The sequence below is a fragment of the Melozone crissalis genome, unplaced genomic scaffold (assembly GCF_028551555.1).
Source record: "Melozone crissalis strain CALT ecotype California unplaced genomic scaffold, PUWL_Pcris_2 ptg000004l_1, whole genome shotgun sequence".
In the NCBI taxonomy this organism is placed as follows: domain Eukaryota; kingdom Metazoa; phylum Chordata; class Aves; order Passeriformes; family Passerellidae; genus Melozone; species Melozone crissalis.
This window is the reverse complement of record NW_026535782.1, coordinates 26545474-26553487: the sequence shown is the minus strand read 5'-3', so window position 1 is coordinate 26553487 and position 8014 is coordinate 26545474.

Sequence of the window (8014 nt, the reverse complement as noted above, 5' to 3'; positions counted from 1 at the left end):
CTATTACAATAAATTTACTGTATTAAAAAAATCTGAGGAGGAAATAAGATATGGTCATATTATTAAGTCTGACTGTTCACCACTGCCAGCTTTTCATCCAGCCCTTTGTTTATTGTTATCTTATCCTGCACTTAATCTCATTTAAAGCATAGGTGCTTTAGTACAAGGGTCTTAATTTTCTTTATTTTGAGTGCCTTCTGCATATATGATACCACATTTAAAGATGATATTCTCTCTCTTTAAAGTGCCTTCCACATCTATAATGTAGAAATAAATTGTTATAGAAGCTTAATCAAGACTTGCAAACCTAACCAAAATGTATTTCTGTGGCTCTTAGTCTTCTTTGTTGTAAATAGCAAGGGCAGCTTTTCTGTATTTTAGGAGAGATCAATTACCATATTTACCTAGAAATGCTGCTTAAAGGAATGGATTAGATACTAGCAAATCTGAATAAGAAATCAGCAGAATACTAGAGTGTATATCCCTAAAGAAATTTTGAGGATCACTTGTTTTAGCTGGAATTATCTTGGGATCTGTAATACCTATTTGGAGAGCAATAATTTGGAGTTTTCCAGGTTGACAGTCTGCTCAGAGGACAGCAGGAGAGCAGCTCTCTCCCCCCAGAGCTGCAGTGCAGGGTCAGTGCTGACCTGGGGGCAAAGCACTGCTGAGATATTTCACTTTAAAGCTTGGGGCCTAAACACAAGGTGGCACTGAGCGAGCTGTGTGGCCACAGCCAAAGGCAATGGGACCACGATGTGGCAGACAGCTAACCTTATTTTTATGATGTGGTCCTAGCTGTCCACATCACTGCAGCTCCAAGTGGGGAAAAAAAACCAAAACAACCAAACAAAAAAACCCCAAACAAAGAAAAAAGTGCTTTAAATAGTTTAAATGCTGCAGAAATAGAGAAATGGGTTTTCCTTTTGCCTGGGGGGAGGAGGCAACACTGAGGTTCTGCTCCAAACACATCGTCCTTTCCCCATTATTCAGAAGACTGTTGAGAACGAAGTGGGCTCTCCAGACGAGTCCTGCGCTGATGGCTGGCGTGGTGCTGGGGCTGATCACTGGGTGGCAGCGGCTCAGCAAAGCACCAATGTTTAGCGTTTTTGAGACCTTTTCTGCTGCATCAGGTTCCTGCCACCTAGTGGCGACAGTCCCACCGAGTTGAGTCCCTTCGGCAACGCAGACAGTGGTTTTCACACCTTTTCATGAAAACAAACAAAAATCAGAGTATACTTTCTAAAGCACCATGTTCCAGGTTATTAATCAGTACACTGGATCCTCCGGTAAGTTTTATCTTTCATCTCCAAACCACACATCAGCCTTTAGAAGACTGCAGATGATATCCTTGACTTGGTGAAAGAAAATGCCAAAGGCATGAGTTAACATCTGTAAATTTGCCTGCCCACTCCAGCTGGCTCTGCTTGGGTCTTGAAGCCAGAGGCAATGCAGTAATAAAACACAAGAATAGAGGAACACTGAGAGGAGAAACAGGGCAGTTTTCACTCATTGCCATTCCTTCATCTGCCCAAGTCATCATACAGTTGTCAACAGTCCATTGTTGGACTAGGCATTCTGAGCACTGCCTAGAAACCCTGGAAGGTGTATCTGAAAAAATAAGTGTTTCCAAGTAGCTTTATTTAACTGATCTTGTCTTTCACCTTGATTTATGATTATTGTCTTAACCCAGAATAGATAGACGTAACAATCAGTTGTCAGCAAACCTGCAGTAAATTTTAAATTAAAATTCTTTTAAATTAAAATTCATCTTTGTTAAATGACATTTTCAGCCTTGCTTAAGCAAAATACTTTTGAAGATTTGTCATCTTTTTGGTGAGACAATTTAATTCAGGGAAAAATAAAAAAATATAGCATCTATCCACATTGCAGTGTTGGAGTTGTACCAGGAATTAATCTGGAGCAGCAGATTTATTGACCAAAACACAACAGAAATAATTGTTGACTTCAATCTTTCTGAACTGATTCAGCCACAGAACAGACTGCAGTGGAAATATTCTAGTATTGTGCATTCATGTATGGTTTGATGGATTCAGGCCAATACTGAAAAGAAAGTCAGCATTCAACTCTTCAGAAAAACTGTAATGCCATAAAATCTGCATTCTTCCCACCCAGAGATCAAAGATTGGACTTGACCTGGTGAGGAGGTAGGAAGAAATCTGAAACCCTGAATTGCTCTACTTCTCAGGAACATGGAAAAATGTGGCATTTCTGCCACTATTTCCTGGAAACTGTTAGATTAGCTTTAAAATAATAGCAGGATCACCTATGAGTTGTTCTGATAAGAAATGTTGATAAAAGCTTTTGCTAATATGGAACCTTTACTCTGGAACCTCGGTAGATGATCCTGCTGTCTGTGTGATGTGTGAGCCCTGGTCTTGTTCTCGGCCATGCATCCTTCTTCCAATAAGCCTTTCTGCCACTGGGATTGCCCAAAGGGCCCAGGAAGAAAAGAAAACTTCTGAGTGTAGCAGAAATGATAGTATGCCAATAAAGGCTTTTCGGGATTTAATCAGTGCTCCTTAAATAATCCAGTTCAAAACACAATGAGAACTATGTCTGAGAGATGAGCCATGCACCTCAAGGAATGTAAAAAATGGATTAGAAAAGCGTCATTTGTTGAAGATTAAATATTTTATAGACAGAAAAAATGTGATAAATATGGCTTCTTTAAGCTTTCTTAATATGATGCTTTCAGTGTTCAGTGAGCACCAGAGGTGGAGCAAAGGCAGATGTAAACTAAGAGGAAAATCACCTGTAAGAGCTGCTACATTAGAATTACATTTTAAAGTTGAAGTTAGGATAGATACAGCATGTTATGACAGAAACGAATGTAACATCTTCTTTAACAGCAAATTGTTTATTTGAGGATGACTATGTCTGGGAAGGAGCAGAGGGGGAAAAAATCAAACATTAAATGTCAAATAATTTTACTAAATTTGAAAAAGCAACAACTTCCCAGAGGCTGCCAGCATGACCCACACTTAAAGGAGAGACTGAAAAATGGAGAAAACCCCCCAAAATATCATTCTATAACCTAAGAATAATGTATCAGCTGTGATAATGCAGTCAACCTGGACTGACTTTTTGGATCCTGTTGGCAGTATTCAATTAACATGCCAAATGATTCTCAGACATCTTCCTGGTATTATTTTTACAAAGTTTAATTTCTCATAAGACCAGAGCAGACTGAAACTCTCCTGGTTTTGCTCTTGGTTTTTTTCAACAAAGTGTAAAATATTTGGAAAATTTGATACTTTTCAATTGGAAAATTTAGATTTGTTCATCATCAGGTGATTGCATATGAAATATTTAATATCTAGATATTTTCCAGTAGAGAAAATACTCTGTGGGAAGTTAATGCCACACTGGAGGCAAATTTTCTCCAAATAAAAGGTGGGATATAGTTTTCTGCTTGCCTTAGTGGCCCTAGAAGTTCTGCAAATGGGTGTTAATGAGTCACAAACTGTCTTTACCATGCTGCTACACTGGACACTGAGTAGTCAGAGAGATTCACCCATTAAATTTTTTTTTTTTTTTAAAACTAGGACCACTGGGATATTCTGAAAATGTTAACTCTACTTTTTTGTATATGCAAATACAAACCCAGATGGAAACTTGCAGCATAAGTTTCTTTTCTTCAAAAGAAAGAGGTTTTCCCATCACATTTCTATTTTTAAATGGATATTTGCAAACCTACCTAGTACTAACATGGCTTCTCTCCTGCAGCTTTACCTCCTGACACGGATGAAGGACGGTTTTGTCTGCTGAGAGAATTTCAGCTTGGCTATGATAGTAGAACTATGATAGTAGAATACCTGCCTGAAGTAACCTTTAAAAACAATTAAGTACCACGACTGCTGGTTTTAATTCACTATGACACTGCTATTTAGGTTAATGCTTTCACCATCCTTCTGTTCAAAACAAGATAATTGTTTTCCTTTTCTTGAGGTCATCAAGAATGTTGATCCTCACATCAACAGAACTTTCAGTATATGAGTTACAAGTTTGTCTTTTCACCTGATATTGTCATTGAGAGTTAGATTCTGACAGCTCCTTGCAACTGATGATGGTGACATCCAGCACATCTGCAGGTGGAGATTTTTATCACAAAACCTTTTGCTGCCATTCTAGATTAAAAAACAACAAAGCCTATTCAGATTTTGCCAGAACTATTGATGGTTCTCATGAATGACATCAAACCACCACTCACATGGCCAAGCTCAAGCCTCTGACTAGAAAACAAAAGATTATAAGACATACTCCTTTTCAGAACTCTTAGCAGAGATGATCAGCCAATGGCCCTATATTTAGATTTGGTGTGTGGAAAGAAAAGGGAAAAACCTTCAGCAGACTGTGCCTCTGAGTTTGGTCCATTGATTTCAGTGGAAGCCACTTAGGAGAAGAAAGTTTCAGCATTTTCTTCCCTGGTACTGTCACAGAGAGAAAAACCCTAATGAAATTATCTTTGGAAGTGTGCCATACCAAGTCAGGTATTTTGAAATGAATTCAAAGTATCACATTTAATTGCAGATATTTTCTGAAAGCTATTAAGTAGACAAAGCTCTGGTTTATCTGAAGTTGAAAAGTCATCCAAGACTAAATTGATTGAAACTTAAATTTTGGGTACAGAGACTAAGCCGCTGCGATAAGGACCAGGTTGCTGGTTGGGTGGCATTTTCCTTTTCAAGTGGTATTGGAAACTCTAGATTTTGACACAGATTGAAAGAAAATACTAGAAACATCTTATTTGTGCAGGCCAGCTGTAAACACCATACCCATTTTCTAAAGATCCTGAGATCTCACCACTGGGAGGCCTGGCTGCCAGGGCTAGGGAATGATGCAGAGTTCCTTTAGCTGGGAATGTGTGGATTCACAAATCAACTGCACAAGCCTTGCATTTGGAAAATCTCATTAACAAGACCCCAGAGAGAAACACAGAGCACTGGGCTCTCCCTGGGACCACCAGGGGTAAGGCCAGGTTCAGCCTGTAGCTCCACACCTGCGTCCCCTGCAGCCAACACAAAGACTGATGCTGTCTTCAGCCAGAAATGGGTGAGGCCCTTCAGGAACACCCTCAGCTTGCTCAGTTTACTTGGAGGAAATAATTTTTTGAAGAAACTCAAGATACGTGTGTCACAGTGACACAGCATCTGTGTCACAGTGTGTCATATCTGCTGTAGAAGGGCCTTCAGGATTTTTGCCAACTGCTGTTTACACAAGACATTATTTGAATGGTGTCCCTGGGGGGCTGCAGATGGGGAAGGAGGTTGAAAACAGCTGCGGTGGTAAATATTAGATTTCTTTGTGCTCATATGTATGTCAGACAGAAATGAAACTCAGACAATTAAGAAATTTCAGCTTTAGTAAGGACATGCTGACAAGATCATTATCATTTGATTTGTGTGGCACTGGATCACCTACCAGGCAGGAGCACATGATGGCACTTCTGGTGAACTATCCAGAGTGCCGAGTTTGTTATTTATACTGGCTTTATATTGTCTGGGGGGAACTGGTGTGGTATGGATAGAATACACTCAAAATCAATAAAAGCTGGAACACTTTTAAAGCACATTCAAATCCTGTGCCTAGAGCACTTTATGCCATAAGGCTGCAGCACTGTGATTCAGTGCCCTAAAATATTCCTGTGTATTGCCTAACACAATACACTGATGTAAAGATGATCTGCAGTAACTAAAGGCTTATACAGAATGTTCAGAAGCTCTTGTCCTTGTGAACAGCCACAACCATGTGTCAGAACCAGGTACACAGTCAAACAGATTTCTTGCAATACCTAAACACAGGTAAGAAATGCGTACACCACCATCTGTGTGTGGGCAGACAAAGGCAGGAGAACAAGATTTTCATTCTGTCCTTCTGGGCTGTCTGTCCACCTCCTGAAGGATGCTGCCAAGAGCAGCAGGGAAGAGGGATAGCTGCTCACATCCTGATTCCAAAAGAACATAAAGAACAATCTCCTTTGGACAGTGTGGCTAATTTACTTAATGAGTCTTCCATTCTAAATGGCTATGAGTCAGCATCATGGAAGTGTGATTTCTTACTGATGCATGCATATAGCACCAATAGTGCTATAAAAGATTATTGTTACAATGGCATGCAGAGCAAAGTAAGAAATGAAAAATGCCAAAGATTTCGCTTCAACTTCAGGATGTCTCTTACCAAATGTTTTCTTAATACAACATGGGGAATTCTGTCTGTCTACAGTGACTATTAGCTTCTCTGCCTTCCCTTTTGAGATTGAGTTGCATTACCTTGCCAACCCAGTAAAGCTTGCCCACCAAAGCCATGGTACTGTACTTGTGGCCCATCTCATGTTTCCATTGTTACCGTGCACTTACCAATGCATCAGATCATCCCGGGATAATACTCACACATCCTGTGTTCAGGAGTTACTCCCTTAGGGGCTGTCAGAACAGATTATTTATGCCAGAATTGCACAATTTTGCTACTGCAGTGCACAAGTCTTATGCACCTTTAAAAACAGAAAGGAGATTATTTTTACCGTATGAACAGTCACGTCAACTGGCAATGACTGAGTGCACAGAGCTGCACACATATCACAAAGCAAAGCCCTGTGCTCCCTACAGAAACAGACATCACTGTTGTTTATACCTACAAAGTGGGTGCAAGCTCCTTCACTGAAGGATGAGCAGCTGTGGCTTCTCTGTGCTCTTCAGGCAAACATTAGATCAAAATGACACATGCTCTCCTACTTTCTTTTATCTTCTAATGTAAAAAATGAAGTTGGCCATGGTTGCCCTTGCATCATCTACACACATTTGAGATACTCTGGTCTGGTTTCGAACTGGAATTCTACACTTTTTAAAAACTACCTTGTGCTTTTATTAAAAACAAAAAACCCAACCCTCGTGATTAGCAGATATCAAACCATGGCTAGAAATCTCATTATTCTCACTTTAAAGAGGGAGGAATCAAGGGCTATGGATGCTGATTTCCAAAATGGTCTGATCTAAGACATTTTAGATCCAAGATCACCCTGGGTTTCCATGGAGTTTGTCAGCCCTTGGTTATGGAAAGCCCTGCTATATGTGTCTGGCCCTGGGGGTTAAAGATGAACTTCTCAAAGGCAGCCATCACTTTTGATAGTGTCTTGCCCTAAGAACATACAATGCACAAGTAAGTAGATGATAGGTTGAGAATTGGATCTGTCTATCCATATTTCATGTTTATGACCTCTTTTACAGCTATAAAGAAGAGCTATATAAGCTTTTTTGCTGTTCAGAATGAAATTGTACTAGAGAGACAGACTACTTTAAGATGATGAGAGTTAATGCTTTTGCCAAGCTCAGGGACATGAAGCCAGGATATCTTCAAATCTAGACTCCTGTAAGCAACAAAACACTGCCCTTTTAATGACTGCTGGATCAGCTCTGTCACTTGAAAAAGGGATTGAAATGAGTTCTAAAATGAAAGTAGTTTTAACACTGCAGTTTCTAAATGGGTTGTAAAATAAGCTGGGACAAGTTTGCACAAGAAACATTTGCTCTTAAGAGTAAAACCATGGGATCTGAGCCAGGCCAGCTGTGCTACCACTCCTCCTTTACTCCTATACCAGTGAGTGCCAGAAGCTACAGATTCTGGAGGTAGAAAACACGTTTCATTGCTCCTGTTTGATTCCCTTGAGGCTGACACATGGAGTGGAGCTGTGAGGCTTCACAGCAAGCTGCATCTAGCCTTCTTTGGCTGCAGGGAGGGCTGCTGATAAATCATGCTCTGAGTTTTGGCAAGAGACACCACCAGTGTTAAAACAAAAGGGAGACACTTCAGGTTACCAGCTCCCTAAGAGAAGGATGCCTTCGGTATGTGAGCTTACAAGCAGCGAGAGAAACGGGTCATGGGAAGGTCCCTATTTAGTTAGATGTAACAACTAGCTGTTCACAGGCAGAAGGGAAAGTCTTGAAGATAAGACTCAAGAGTATGGGTGTCAAGAGATATAAAAGGTCAAAGATTA